At 48.2% G+C, this 16,371-nt stretch overlaps 1 protein-coding gene across 1 annotated transcript in view; it reads right to left on the reverse strand.

Annotated features, from left to right (window-relative positions):
- SLC24A3 (solute carrier family 24 member 3) overlaps nucleotides 1–16,371 on the reverse strand; it is a 459,120-nt gene that overhangs the window by 174,382 nt on the left and 268,367 nt on the right. The gene's annotated exons all lie outside the window — the stretch shown is intronic.

Raw genomic sequence — 16,371 nt, forward strand, 5'->3', positions numbered from 1 at the left:
GACAGTTTATTCCAAATAGCCTCTAAGCCAGCTCCTTGGGAACGGGTCCCAAATTCCCCAATGAAAGAGGGGGTGCTTATTGAAAGGGCAAGTTACCTCTGGGGGCCCTTGAGGTTCCTTAAAGTGTGAGGACAAGAGAGCGTTAGCAATGGGAACACTTCCGGAAAATCTTCAGGAGCCTGTGAAGAGGGTGAGACACTCTCTGGATCTCAGGGAAAGGGAGGGGAGTGGAGTCCTGGTGTCTGAGACACACAGGCCTGGCTCCTTCCGCGACATCCCAAACCCCACCTCTGCCCATTCCTTAACTGATAACACATTCGGGTGGTTTTCATACGCAGGCACTGGCTTTGGTTGCTGAAATAATAGCTCGGTAGATCGAGGCCAACACTTCAGGGAAAGAATTTAACTTAATAGCGTAAGGGAACACTGTGGTTGTCATCAATGACATGTTTGTTTAGATGCTACATCTTGGTACAAATGTTCAGAAAGGACGCTGACTCATTGTGAAGTTGGGAAACAGACACAGCTCTGCAGGGGAGAGTCTCTGCTGTTCCTGGATCTCTGCAAAGCCCAAGCCACCTGGCGCCACTGACATCGTGGAGAGAGGCAAGGCACGTAACTGGGGTAGGTGGCATCGGTGTTTTTGCTTTAATCTACTCTCTCCCGCCTTGTACTCTGGGGTATCTTGAGCATTTAACTCAGGACACATCTCTCAATAAAGTCCATTCCCAAAAGGTCATCTCATTATACTCAGGATTGATGGATCGCCCAGCCTTAAGAAGCATCATGTTATTTTCATTGCTTTACTCTTACCCACCAGCCTAGTGGGCAGACCCTACACTCAGTAGCCAAGATATTAAGCACACGTCACTCATTCACTCGTGCACACCCCATGCCTTGGATAAGCTGTCCCTGCGTGCAAGGTGCCGTCAAGGCAGCGTGGCCTCCGCTCACTCACACTAACCCGGGGAGGGGGAGAGGTAAGACGCACCGTAAGAGGGCGGCCTGCGTGACAGTCCTTGGGAGACAAACAAAGAAAGTGGCGATTCAGAGCAGGGGCAGATCTGAGCCAGTGAAAATTCCCACTTTTCCTTATGGGAAGTAAGAGAAAGCTTCAAGGAGGAGACGGCATCCAGCTGGAGCTCAGAGGAGGATTCCAAGGAGACCAAAGGTGACAGCGGCCTGGCCAGGAACTGGGGGCAGGAAGGCCCTGGCATTTCTTGGTGGGTGAGGAAGAATCTGATTTTGTGAGACTGATATATGAGTGCAGAGAAGAAGGGAAAAAAAGACAAATGGCTGGCACATGGACGGTGGGGACACTCTGAAATAAGAATAAGAAAAATGACTAACAATTACCCAGCCCTTTCTAGCACCAGCCTGTGATCTAAGCGCTTGGGAGGATGGATTTCTTTCACCGCCCCACACAGAGGGCTCTCTGATGCAGACACTGTCATTATCCTCGTGTTACTGAAAACTAAGGGGAGGGAAGTAACTTGCCCAAGGCAACGTACCTAAAGAGCCATGAAGCTGGCATTGAACTCAGGCCCTCGGACTGTGACCCAACCCTGCCCCAGCCAAGCTGGCCCTCTGGCCATGGGGACGCTGCTGGTGGGACAGTCCTGAGCAAAGCAGGACCTGGACATCGCATTCGACATGTCAGTCTGATGCTTATGGTGCTGGAAGGGAGGGGCCTGAAGGAGGCTGGAAGATCATTGTGATGGTGACTGTCCAGGCAAGAGGTGACCGTAGATGGATCCAGGGAAGAACAATGAAAATGATGGTTAATGTTCTGTGCTTGGCCCTGGACCAAGCACATCACACGCCTTATCTTAACCCACAGCGGAACGCCTATGAGGGCGCGGCTAGCCTTAGCCCCACACGCAGATGCGGACACTGAGGCCCCGAGCATTAAAGACCACACAGGCAGCATGTGGTTTACACTCTCGACCTTCTCACTAATCCTGAGAGACAGTAGGACTAATAGAATTTGTCAAGTCCAAAGTCAGACGCAGGGCCAGAGGAGACGCACCGAAGGAAACAAAAGCCCGGACTAGACAAGAGCCTTGCTATGCCAGAAGGAAAGGAAATGTGTGGGCTGAACAGAAAGAAAAGTGGTTGGGGCGGGGTAGGAGGGATGACACAGCACACCTGAGGGGACATGGCGGGTGCTGGGACTGGGGAGCTGCATGCAGATTCCTCTCCGTTCACTGGATGAGTGATAACATCATTTTTCCACTCCACCCACACACCTCCGTTGGTTCAGACAGACTGTGCAAAGCTGCAGGACAGTCTCCAGCCTCAGGAGTTCCCAGCCGGGTGGGGCTGGGGAGAAGATCTTGAGGGTGAGTTCAAGGTGTGGGCACAGGTGCCAGTTGGCTCCCATCTGGGGTGGCATGGCTGGCACTGGTCTCGGCAGACAGGGAGTGTCCACCATCATCATTGTTACCCACGCTCCTGGAACTCCATCCCGACAACATCCATCTATTGGCTGAGGGCTTCAGAGCAGTCGTCTTCCCCTGAAATGCAGCCCCCAGCCCGTGCCTGACAGGAGGCGGGGGATAAATACCGCAGCTCCCTCTCGCCTCAGTTTGGGTTGTCATCAGAGGCCCGTGCTCTCCATCAGCTGCCAGTCCCTGAGGGATAAGTTCCAGCGCCTGCCACAGGGTAACTGGCTGTAGCACATACCCTCCACTGGCTGCTTTCCTTCTCTGCCTCATGCCCCAGGGTGGGGTCATCCTCCAGTGAAGCGCCTCCCTGGACCTTGTCTCAGGGTTGGCTTCTGGGGGGCCCCCGCCTGAGACACATGTCTGGGCCATTGGAGCTCTTCTGGTGAAGATCTGCAAGGAGGGAACGGTCCTCAGAACCGGCTGCAGATCTGGGTCCCTGGGGTGCAGAAGCTTCTGAACTTTAAGGTCAGGTTTTTGATTAAACATGAACCCCCTATCTGGAATCTCCGTGTTACACCAGGGGCAGGATGATAGAGGGAAATCGTCATGAAACTTGACAAAGAGCAAAACCACTGAGAACCAACATTTAAAACACAGGGAGCGTTTTCTGAAGCAGGAAGAAATACAATCCTGCAGGCTGTGGAACAAAAACCACAATCACAGAAAGACAGACAAGATGAAAAGGCAGAGGGCTATGTACCAGATGAAGGAACAAGATAAAACCCCAGAAAAACAACTAAATGAAGTGGAGATAGGAAACCTTCAAGAAAAAGAATTCAGAATAATGATAGTGAAGATGATCCAGGATCTTGGAAAAAGAATGGAGGCAAAGATCGAGAAGATGCAAGAAATGTTTAACAAAGACGTGGAAGAATTAAAGAACAAACACCTAGAAGAATTAAAGAACAAACAGACATGAACAATACAATAACTGAAATGAGAAATACACTAGAAGGAATCAATAGCAGAATAACTGAGGCAGAAGAACAGATAAGTGACCTGGAAGACAGAATGGTGGAATTCATTGCTGCAGAATAGAATAAAGAAAAAAGAATGAAAAGAAATGAAGACAGCCTAAGAGACCTCTGGGACAACATTAAATGCAACAACATTCACATTATAGGGGTCCCAGAAGGAGAAGAGAGAGAGAAAGGACCTGAGAAAATATGTGACGAGATTATAGTTGAAAACTTCCCTAACATGGGAAAGGAAATAGCCACCCAAGTCCAGGAAGCGCAGAGAGTCCCATACAGGATAAACCCAAGGAGAAACATGCCGAGACACATAGTAATCAAATTGACAAAAATTAAAGACAAAGAAAAATTATTGAAAGCAACAAGGGAAAAATGAAAAATAATATACAAGGGAATTCCCCTAAGGTTAACAGCTGATTTCTCAGCAGAAACTCTACAAGCCAGAAGGGAGTGGCAGGATATATTTAAAGTGATGAAAGGGAAGAACCTACAACCAAGATTACTCTACCCGGCAAGGATCTCACTCAGATTCGATGGAGAAATCAAAAGCTTTACAGACAAGTAGAAGGTGAGAGAAAGCTTTACAGACAAGTAAAAGGTAAGAGAATTCAGCACCACTAAACCAGCTCTACAACAAATGCTAAAGGAACTTCTCTAAGTGGGAAACACAAGAGAAGAAAAGGGCCTATAAAAACAAACCCATAACAATTAAGAAAATGGTAATAGGAACATACATATCGATAATTACCTTAAACGTGAATGGATTAAATGCTCCAACCAAAAGACACAGGCTTGCTGAATGGTTACAAAAACAAGACCCATATATATGCTATCTACAAGAGACCCACTTCAGACCTAGGGACACGTATAGACTGAAAGTGAGGCGATGGAAAAATATATTCCATGCAACTGGAAATCAAAAGAAAGCTGGAGTAGCAATACTCATATCAGATAAAATAGACTTTAAAATAAAGAATGTTACAAGAGACAAGGAAGAACACTACATAATGATCAAGGGATCAATCCAAGAAGAAGATATAACAATTATAAATATATATTCACCCTATACAGGAGCATCTCAATATATAAGGCAACTGCTAACAACTATAAAAAAGGAAATCAACAGTAACACAATAATAGTGGGGGACTTTAACACCTCACTTACACCAACGGACAGATCGACCAAACAGAAAATTAATTCGGAAACACAAGCTTTAAATGACACATAGACCAGATAGATTTAATTGATATTTATAGGACATTCCATCCAAAAACAGCAGATTACACATTCTTCTCAAGTGCTCACGGAACATTCTCCAGGATAGATCACATCTTGGGTAACAAATCAAGCCTCAGTAAATTTAAGAAAATTGAAATCATATCAAGCATCTTTTCTGACCACAACGCTATGAGATTAGAAATCAATTACAGGGGAAAAAAACGTAAAAACACAAACACATGGAGGATAAACAATGTGTTACTAAGTAACCAGGAGATCAATGAAGAAGTCAAAGAGGAAATCAAAAAATACCTAGAAACAAATGACAATGAAAACATGACGATCCAAAACCTATAGGACGCAGCAAAAGCAGTTCTAAGAGGGAAGTTTATAGCAATACAAGCCTACCTCAAGAAACAAGAAAAATCTCAAATAAACAATCTAACCTTATACCCAAAGGAACTAGAGAAAGAAGAACAAACAAAACCAAAAGTTAGCAGAAGGAAAGTAATCATAAATATCAGAGCAGAAATAAATGAAATAGAAACAAAGAAAACAGCACAAATCAATAAAACTAAAAGCTGGTTCTTTGAGAAGATAAACAAAATTGATAAACCATTAGCCAGACTTATCAAGAAAAAGAGGGAGAGGACTCAAATCAATAAAATTAGAAATGAAAAAGGGGAAGTTACAACAGACACCACAGAAATACAAAGCATCCTAAGAGACTACTACAAGCAACTCTATGCCAATAAAATGGACAACCTGGAAGAAACGGACAAACTTTTAGAAAGGTATAACCTTCCAAGACTGAACCATGAAGAAACAGAAAATATGAACAGACCAATGACAAGTAATGAAATTGAAGCTGTGATTAAAAACCTTCCAACAAACCAAAGTCCAGGACCAGATGGCTTCACAGGTGAATTCTATCAAACATTTAGAGAGCAGCTAACACCCATCTTTCTAAAACTCTTCCAAAAAACTGCAGAGGAAGGAAAACTCCCAAACGCATTCTATGAGGCCACCATCACCCTGATACCAAAACCAGACAAAGATACTACAAAAAAAGAAAATTACAGACCAATATTACTCATGAATAAAGATGCAAAAATCCTCAACAAAATGCGAGCAAACAGAATCCAACAATGCATTAAAAGGATCATACACCATGATCAAGTGGGATCTATCCCAGGGATGCAAGGATTCTTCAATATATGCAAATCAATCAATGTGATACACCATATTAGCAAACTGAAGAAGAAAAACCATATGATCATCTCAATAGATGCAGAAAAAGCTTTTGACAAAATTCAACACCCATTTATGATAAAAACTCTCCAGAAAGTGGGCATAGAGGGAACCTACCTCAACATAATAAAGGCCATATATGACAAACCCACAGCAAACATCATTCTCAATGGTGAAAACTGAAAGCATTTCCTCTAAGATCAGGAACAAGACAAGGATGTCCACTCTCGCCACTATTATTCAACATAGTTTTGGAAGTCCTAGCCACGGCAATCAGAGAAGAAAAAGAAATAAAAAAATACAAATTGGAAAAGAAGAAATAAAACTGTCACTGTTTGCAGATGACATGATACTATACATAGAGAATCCTAAAGATGTCACCAGAAAACTACTAGAGCTAATCAATGAATCTGGTAAAATTGCAGGATACAAAATTAATGCACAGAAATCTCTTGCATTCCTATACACTAATGAAGAAAAATCTGAAAGAGAAATTAAGGAAACACTCCCATTTACCACTGCAACAAAAAGAATAAAACACCTAGGAATAAACCTACCTAGGGAGACTAAAGACCTGTATGCAGAAAACTGTAAGACACTGATGAAAGAAATTAAAGATGACATAAACAGATGGAGAGATATACCATGTTCTTGCATTGGAAGAATCAATATTTTGAAAATGACTATACCACCCAAAGCAGTCTACAGATTCAATGCAATTGCTATCAAAGTACCAATGGCATTTTTTGCCAAACTAGAACAAAAATTCTTTATGTTTGTATGGAGACACAAAAGACCCCAAATAGCCAAATCAGTCTTGAGGGAAAAAAACGGAGCTGGAGTAATCAGACTCCCTGACTTCAGACTATACTACAAAGCTACAGTAATCAAGACAATATGGTACTGGCACAGAAACAGAAATATAGATCAATGGAACTGGATAGAAAGCCCAGAGATAAACCCATGCACCTATGGTCAACTAATATATGACAAAGGAGGCAAGGATATACAATGGAGAAAAGACAGTCTCTTCAATAAGTGGTGCTGGGAAAATTGGACAGCTACATGTAAAAGAATGAAATTAGAACACTCCCTGACACCATACATAAAAATAAACTCAAAATGGATTAGAGACCTAAATGCAAGACTGGACACTATAAAACTCTCAGAGGAAAACATAGGAAGAACACTCTGTGACATAAATCACAGCAAGATCCTTTTTGACCCACCTCCAAGAGAAATGGAAATAAAAACAAAAATAAACAAATGGGACCTAATGTAACTTCAAAGCTTTTGCACAGCAAAGGAAACCATAAACAAGACGAAAAGACAACCCTCAGAATGGGAGAAAATATTTGCAAACGAATCAACGGACAAAGGATTAATCTCCAAAATATATAAACAGCTCATGCAGCTCAATATTAAAGAAACAAACAACCCAATCCAAAAATGGGCAGGAGACCTAAATAGACTTTTCTCCAAAGACACACAGATGGCCAGGAAGCTCATGAAAAGCTGCTCAACATCATTAATTATTAGAGAAATGCAAATCAAAACTACAATGAGGTATCACCTCACAGCAGTTAGAATGGGCATCATCAGAAAATCTACAAACAACAAATGCTGGAGAGGGTGTGGAGAAAAGGGAACCCTTTTGCATTGTTGGTGGGAATGTAAATTGATACAGCCACTATGGAGAACAGTATGGAGGTTCCTTAAATGAACCAATTCGTAGGGCAGAAATAGAGACACATGTAGAGGACAAACGTATGGACACCAAGGGGGGAAACTGGCGGTGGGGGGTGGTGGTGTGATGAAATGGGAGATTGGGATTGACATGTATACACTAATATATATAAAACGGATGACTAATAAGAACCTGCTGTATAAAAAAATAAATAAAATTCAAAAAGAAAAATACATGGAGTGTTTTCTGATAAATTAGAGCATGTAACGGGCTATTTTTTCCAGATTGATTTGTTCAATGTTTGCTAAAGACTAGTGCTTTCGGCTAAGTATCAGTATCTCATTGTGATTTTAGCTTTAGAACTTACACTTTACAGAGGAAAAAATACTACAAAATTGTAGTCAGTATAGTACTATTATTCACAAATTGGGACTGTTGGCAATGTCATCTCAGAGGAACACAAAAATTAAGTTTGTTTTGTATGTAAGAAAATAAAGGAAAATAAAATAATTAGAGCGGGGAAGGGTGGACCAAGTGATAAATTAGATAAATAAGATGAAGAGAAGCATACAGCAGGCTGCAGGTGTCCAGTCCCCATGGGTAAACGTTTGGTATCTAAACAATGTGCATGCTCTCTCCCATCACCATTTGGGGCTCCTCGTAAGATCCAATGTGACACTGTCTGCTCCAAAGCTCATTCCCCCCAAAGCTTCTTTCTCTCTTGCGCTGCGTTCAGGACGTGAACCAAAGACACAGTAGATCAACTCGTGTCGCACCTTAGTGTGTGCCTGTCCAGAAGGGGCTGGAGTCTCAGAATTCTGCATCTCCTGTAGCCTCATGGGTTTTAGAGAGGGAACGGATGTGCATAATAATAATGGTAGGTGATATCTCTTCAGCCTTTGCCTCAGAAGCAGAACTGGATTCCAGGATTCCAGTGCAAGTCTTTTAACTGGGAGGGGGGGATCTCAGGAAGACCCCCCCGGAGAAGAGCAGGAAAATGAGTTGGGGAAGAACGGGCAGCTCGTCAAGGTGTGTTATCCAGCAAGATGCTGGATGGGCACCTAGAGCTTATCCCTGCTTGGACAACTGTGGGAGACAGGGTGGCGTTTCCGTGAGCACATCCGAGACACAAGGGAACCGAGGCATTTATTTATTCACCAACCCCTCTCTGTCTGAGGGCTACTTCTGGGGGCTGGTGACTTCCTGGCACATCTGCGCTGCCCTGCATTCTGGTAGAATGGGCTCTGGGGACCAGAAAAAGCCCAGAGTCACGGGGGCTGGATGATGGGGGGATCAGGCAGGCACGCACCAGCTGTAAATACTAAGTGGGTACAGGTGGGGCATAATCCAGGCAGCGCCGGATCCTCTGCCAAGAGCTTTGCACGCCTATCTTCACGCATTCCTGAAAGCAGCCAGATGAGATGGGTGCTGCATTTACCTCCAGTGACCGATGGGGAAACTGAGGCTTGGCAAGGTAAAGCAGCTTGTCATGGCTACGCGGCTTATCGGTAGAAAAGCCAGGACTGACCCTCAGGTGGGTTTCACTCAAAGTGCATGCTCTAAACCTCCAGGCTTTATATCCAGCTCCGGGTCCTGGAGAATCAACCACCAGCCAAGCTGTGTGCAGCCCATGGTGCCTAATGGTCAGCCCTGAGTCATCTGAACTAGGTCTCATGCAAGGAGAGGAGTGAGTAACTTAAGATCTATCGGAACATAATTTACCCTCTTTGTACTAAGCCTCTCTGGACACCAGTTTTAGCTTTGAGTTGACACTGACAAATTAAGGACATGCTCAGCACTTTTCCAAGAGTAAACAGGAAATTCCACAAGCTCCTCTAATCATTTTTCTCTTCCAGGGTGAAATCCCTTAACTAAACACATCTACCTCACCAGTGAGCTTGTGCCAGGGCCTTGCTGAGCAGATCCTGTGGGTCCCCTTAAATGTTAAAACCCCTGAGGCAGCCCCTGTCCCAGAGCCCTGGGCCCTCCAAGACGGGGCTGTCTCCCAGTGGGTCTGCCTCTGGTCCTTTGTGATGGGTTAAGCACAGGTGAGCTGCCCTTAGAGGGATGTGGGTTGGGGAGAAGGTGAAGACTAAAGAACCTAACATTTCCTGAGTATCTACTATGTGCTCCCACTTTACAGATGTGGAAATTGAGGCCAGGAGAAGTTCTGTAACTTGTTCCAAAGCCCCCAGCATGTTGGTGATATACAAACTTTCTCACTCCTAATCTCGGTGTCCTACTCTCTCATCAAACATCCCACCCTGGTGGCCTGGCAGTGCCTTCTCTGCATCCCATTTGTTGGAGCTACTAAATCCATCAGAGGCTGGGGTAAAGGAGCAGCGCCTCTTTCCTGGTGACCTTTTATTCCCGGCCACCTCTGCTTCGTGATTTTGAGTTGACAACATAAGCAAAGGGAGGGATGATGCTGAATTAGAATTCATCTCTAGGCTTTCTAGGGGAGCCCCTTCCACTTGTGGTTATTTAAATTTATATTAATTATAATAAAATTTAAAATCAGACTAACCTCTCAGTCAGACTAACCACACTCCAAATGCTCAGTAGCCACAGGCGGCCAGCAGCCCCCGTATTGGAAGGAGCAGAGAGAGAACACCTCCATCAGCACAAAAAGTTCTACTAGATAGCGCTGGTCCATACAAGTAAAGTTGAGTCTCAGGCCCAAAAAAGCAAAAGGGTGGCCTTGGAGAGCTAAAAATAACCCCTGGGGCTGAGGTGGAGCTTTGACATGCAAAGCTGCCTCTCCAAGTCGGCGCGGGGTGGGGGGTGGGGGTGGGGGGGGGCAGGAAGGGCCCCCTCCACCTCCTGCTGGTACCCCGCCCCTCCATCCCCTGAGAACTGGCTAGGGCATCAATTAGTTTATTCTTTGGCTCTTAACAAAAGCAATCTGGGCCCCAGGGAAGGGAGTGGATCCAGGGAAACTATTTTCCAGATATTATAATTAAACAGATAACTGGAAGCAGCCCAGCCCACAAGGAAATGATATCCACTGAGTGAGGCCCCTTCCAGAGAGCCCCCTCCCCCAGGACTGAAAGGGGATTGGAGTTCGGAGGAGTCAGGGAGAGGAAGGGAGTCCTTCCCACCTGAGATGGGGCTCTCCCCCAGGTTCCCAGGGAGCACATCCAAAGTAGCCTTCACCTCGCTCTGGGTGGGGGGTTAGGTTGGAGTTAGGGTGCAGGCTGCAAAGCCAAGAGTCCCCCTTCAGGATCCGCCCACCCTCCTGTGCTTCAGTCTCCCTGACTGAGGAAGACCTGACCAAGTGTCAGGTCGGCTGGTGACCCATGGTCTGGCAGGAAAAACACGAGGCTTCTGGGGGTTGTGAATTAAGGGACAGTGAACAGTGCGGTTGGGGCGGGGAGTGAGCAAGCAGAGCAGAGGCAGAGGACACCAGGGGGAGCCGGGGGCAGCTCGGGGGCAGAGATGGCCTAGAGGGGGCAGGACAGAGAGAGCCAGGGCACGCAGGCACTCTGCTTGGGCTAGGCGGGCAATGCCGCGACATCAAGGAAATGCAGACTGGACCTAGAGAAACCACAGTTGCAGAGGGAGGACGATATCTGAACAGCCTCACCCTCGAATCCCAATCACATTTCACCATCTCTGTCCCAGGGGCCTTCCTCCGGTGCCAGTTGTTTTCCTCTGCAGCTCTGGGGAGACAGGAGGTCTTCATGGAATCATGAGACAGAAATGAGCAAGTTCTTGAGTTCAAAAAGCTGATCTGGGAATAAGGGAGAATCTGGATGCAGGCTCACAGAGTGAGTTTCCCCAATTCCTAGACCAGATTAAAAACTTCCGGCGCAGAGAAGGAGGAGAGAAATGTGCACAGGAGCTGGGGGCTTGAGGAGACCACCAACCTTGGGGATCCAGCCCTGGACACCATCCTATGGGGATGCTGCAGGGACTGACATGAACGGTCCCCGTTGCTGCCCCTGGAGCACCTCCCTGGGCGGGAGCCCTCGCACGATGGCCCAGCACACGGCTCCTGCCTGTGCTTCTCAAACACCCACACTGTTGGGAGCCCATCTCCTCTCCTCACGTGGGAGCCACTAAAATGGGCACTGGACACTGGGATGCAGTGAGGATGGACATATGGGCAAGGGAGTCCCCCCACCGGACAGAGCTGGCTGAAGGCAGATGGTCAGGGACCTCCTGGTGGCCTGAGCATCCCTTTGGCCACCCTGGGAAGCCTGATGTGACCCTAAAAGCTCCTCGGAGGAAGAAGTCTCTTCCGTGGGCACAGAGTGTCTAGGTTTTAGAACATAAGGATGGATGTCAGAAACATTCTCGTTGATGTTTCTTTCCTGGGCTGGTCCATGGGTGGGTCTGAGTCACTGGACCAGCTAGCAGCCCATCTTCCAGACTCACTTAGCAGAATTTGCGTTTGTAAGGCCTCCACGTTCATTTCCAGGAGTGCGATACTTTACCACCTCACACCCAAGCACGTAGAAATCTCTGCCCGCCGAAAGAGAGGAATCACGCTAAAAATGCAAAAAGAAGGCTCAAAACTTAGGCAGAATCCCTTCGAAAGCTAACAAGGCACACGGGGGGCGTTTACTTCTGCCGTGGAGGCTGATTTATTAAAGACAGACCAGTCTTGAGAAAGAATCTCAAATATTGATGACTTAAAGCTTCTTCACTGGAAGAGAAAATGTGGAGCCCGGCTCACAATCGCAGAGATTCAGCTGTCTACATGCAGGATGCGCAGCAAAATGTCACAAGGTATTTATAAATCACCAACAAAGCATGATTCCACAAAGTCATCTACAGGCTTGTTTGTCCATTTGGGGCAGGGCCCATGAGTTTCTAGGGGGCACATTTCCTCACAGACCAGGCAACACTGCTTTCAGCATCTCAACGTTAGAACAGGCTGACTGTAAAGCAAGTTCTCAGACAAGTGTGTTTCCTCGGGGATAGGCATTGTTGATAAAGTTACACAGACGACGATTTGCACTCTAGGAAGGAACCCATATGGAAAGAAAGTCGGAAGGACTCTTCTTCTAATGCAGTCTCAGGCCTGAGCATTTCTGACAGCCACAAAACCAGAAAAAGCCAAGGGAAAGCTGAAGTCACAGTGTGGGGAAATTTTAACCAGAAATGGCTACGTGATTTCCACAAAGCTCACACAAAAGAGGGAAATTTTAACCAGAAATGGCTACGTGATTTCCACAAAGCTCACACAAAAGAGGGAAGTATTTGTGTGAAAGGAAAGAAAAAGAGAGGTAAGCTTTTTTGACAAGTAAGATTGAAGGATGGTTTTGGGGAGTCCTCGGAACCACCTGTGACCAGAGGCCAGCACCCGGCTAAACTCAGCAGCTACATGAAAAGCCTCCGGTGAAAAGCAAGCTCACGGGGTCTGTGTGGAAAGGGGTATGTGAGTGTAATCAGGTTTTGGGTTATACTCTGAAAGGCTCAGGCACTCCGGTGGAGACCCCAAATCACTGCCAGTCGGTTCCTGGGGCCCTCTCCCTGGGGCGGCCTGGGGTGACAGGACACAGCTCTGGGACCCTCCCACAGAGGGCTTCCGTCCCCTCACTGGAGGAGGCTAGATGATGAGTCCCCACATCCCATTTATGATGTCCTGAGAGGTGTTCCTCAGGTACCTGCATTCTGGGACCCCTACTCAAATGGCCCTGAGCCTTCCTCGCTGGACTTCCTGGACCTCTGTCGCCTGGCTGGGGAGCAGACTGCTCTGGGTCACCTCTGGCCATGCCTGATCCAATTCCCCAGGCGAGGAGGGATGGTGACTGGGGGCTGCTTCCCCGCACTTCCAAGCCAGCAGCCGAGTCACCTCTTGGTACCTCCCACCCTCCCACCTTAGTTTCCGCTCACTCCAGACCCCCTGGACTCGAGGGTCTACATCTTCGATCACGGGTTTCTGGTTCCTGCCTGGAATCCCTTCCCCCTTCTCCTTTAGAAAATGCCTGCCCACTTTTCAAACCCACTCAGCTGCCCTCCAGCACTGCGTGGAGCCTTCACTGCGTTCCCACGGCACTGGGGGGACCACGGCCACACTCACACACTGTGGGAGCGGTCCAGAGGTGGGCCTGCCTACAAGACAGCGGGCTCCTGCAGGGTGAGCTGTGTTCGGGCTTTTAGAAGGGTCCAGCCCGGTGCCACCATGTTGCAGGGGCTTGGAGATCTTTCCAGCAGGCTGAGCGCAGGAACCTGTATGTAGCTCCCGTAGCTCTGACTCATGCATTTATCTGTTCACTGGCCACCGAAACAGCTCAGGTTAGCCCTGGCAGCCTTTCTTACAACCAACAACGTTCATCTGACAATTTCTAAGCGCCTTAAATGTGTTGGGTGCCATAGTGGGTGGAGGGGTAAAAAGAACAGTTTGTCTCAGTGCTGAACAATCAAGGACTGAGCAGCTTTTGTTTTGCGACTCGTCAGACGCTGCATAAGGGTTTCTCGTGATGCTCAGGTCCCCCCAGGGGCCTTATACTCTCAAGGGTAGGATAACATAGACTTGCTCCTTGACCCTGGGGAGGCCACCAGCAGGCCCACCCTGACAGGTGGAGAAGAGGGGCCCCTCCTGGGCCGAGCCTGGCCCCGTCCTGCACCTGCCTGCACGTGGACCCCCACTAGGCAGCAGGTCAGGCTTCTCCACTGGGGTCTCCTCCCTCTAAGAGGTGGGTCCGGGGAGGAGGCCTGCGCAGGCCTTGGCCATAGGTACAGGCTGCCTGGGTGGAGAATTCTGAAATTCCGGGTGCCTGGAGCGTGGTCTTGAAGGGGTGGATGCTGACCTTGGCCCCTGGACTCCCTGCCCTGTGGCTTCTATGATGCAGGGCCCAGGGCCGAGGATGGGGGTCAGAGCCAGTGATGACAAAGTGTGAAGCTGCAGGCTTATGTCCACTCTTTTAGGCACGTGGGGCAAAAAAGCACCTTTAAGCAAAGGGGAGAATTACCCTTGTTTGTCTACTTGGCCTTCATGCCTGCCTGGGATGCACTGCCACAGAGGGCAGAGGCCTTACGGGGACCCTCGGCTCACGGAGGACAAGGCGCACGCACCCTCCTCAGGACCAGTGGGAGGTGGAGCCCCGCCATCGGCAGATAACCGCACTGCCTTGGGAGACGGAAGCTCGTGCCGTTCGGGCCCGGGCCAAGAGTGGAAGCCTCATCTCTCACATGCCGAGGCATCAGGGCGCTGAGGCTGCTGGGGCGTTCTCAGCCCGGTGACCAGGAAGGCTCCCTGGTGCCAGGGGTGGCAGCTGCCATCCACAGTAACTGCTGTGTGCCTGTAACTGCGCTGAAGGGCAGGAGGCTGCAGAGTCTGCTCTATCGTTTGGTATTTTTAGAGAATGTCTTTGCTGACAGAAGATCCCTCGTGCCTGTTTTTCAGGCAGGGTATTGGCCGGTTGGGGTGAGTGGGGAAAGTTCACCAGGAAGGGGGTCACGCTGAGGGCAGCTTATGCGTCCAGAGGGTAAATATCTTACCGGAAGCCACGCACAAAGCAGGGAGCACAGAACTGGGCCCCAACCCATGTCTGGTCTGACTCCAAAGCCCAGGGTGTGCCCACTGACCTACTCAGGTCAGGTGTGGTTGGAAAAGTAAGGTCTCTGTCCCCTCCCCTGAGTCATGGTGTATGTGTGACTGCAATAGAGGCCGCTGGAAATGACGTGTGTGACTTCTAAGGCCGGGCCATTCAGGGCTTCTTCCTTGTCACCGTGACCCTCCCTCTGCAAACCCTCAGCTGCCACGTGGAGCCACGCTGGAGGGGCCACACCAAGGTGCTCTGGTCAGCAGTCACAGCCGACCTAGTCCTCTGGGCACCGCAGACACAGAAAGCAAACAAGGGAGTGGACGAGCCTTCTTCGAGGGCTCCCCCAGCAGCAATGGCTCCAGCCCCAGCCATCGGTGTCACCACCAGCCGTCCGAATCGTCCCACCCCGGGCCCCGGATCCGGGGGTACAGCATCCCCTCTGTGCCCTTTCTGAACTACTGACCCCTGGAACCCATGAGAAACAGAAAGTGGTTCTTGGGTGTGTCACTAAATTTGGAGACTGTTTCCCAGCAATAAGTAATCAGAACGGAATTAAGAGCATTCCGGGGGAGAGTGAATGCCGCCGAGATGGGAAAGCACGGTGACGGACCTAGTGGAGCCTCTGCCCGGGTCTTTCTGGTTCTGCAGCCACTCCTTCGAGACAGCTTCACCCCTGCACCCTCCCCAAACTCTCCGAATGGGGACAAGGAAAATCAAAGGCCTTCAAGCCACTGGGCCTGTGGACGAAGTGCTAGGGCAGTGGTGGATATTAAGAGCCAGAACACACTTTTATGGACCATCTACTACGTGCCATTACATTTAATCCACGAATTTAACAAATACTTTGGCCCCATCATGTGCCAGGAACAGGTCTGGGAAGGAAGCCACGCACAAAACTATGTCCCTGTTCTCATGGGGCTGATGTGTGAGTGAGGGTGACGGGCAGTAAGCAAATAACTCTATAATATTATGTCACAGAGTGCTCGGTGCTGTGGAGAAAAGTAAAGCCGGGTAAGGGGAAAGACAGGCAGTTGACAAAGGCTGGTTGGAAAAGGAAGGCCTCCTCGAGAAGGTGGTGTTTCAGCAGAGAGAGCCCAGGCTCTGCCCAACCTCAGAACCCACGCCCTGGGCATGGGTATCAAGGAAAGAAAAATCCAGGTATCTTCCAGTGTACACACCTGTGGCCTCTTAGAAACAGTACATTTGCATACACACTTCCATATATAAAACAGATAAACAACAAGGACTAACTGTAAAGCACAGGGAATTATACTCAACATCTTGTAATAACTTA

Source organism: Monodon monoceros, unplaced genomic scaffold (assembly GCF_005190385.1).
Source record: "Monodon monoceros isolate NGI ecotype Baffin Bay Population unplaced genomic scaffold, NGI_Narwhal_1 Super_Scaffold_13, whole genome shotgun sequence".
Classification (NCBI taxonomy): Eukaryota; Metazoa; Chordata; class Mammalia; order Artiodactyla; family Monodontidae; genus Monodon; species Monodon monoceros.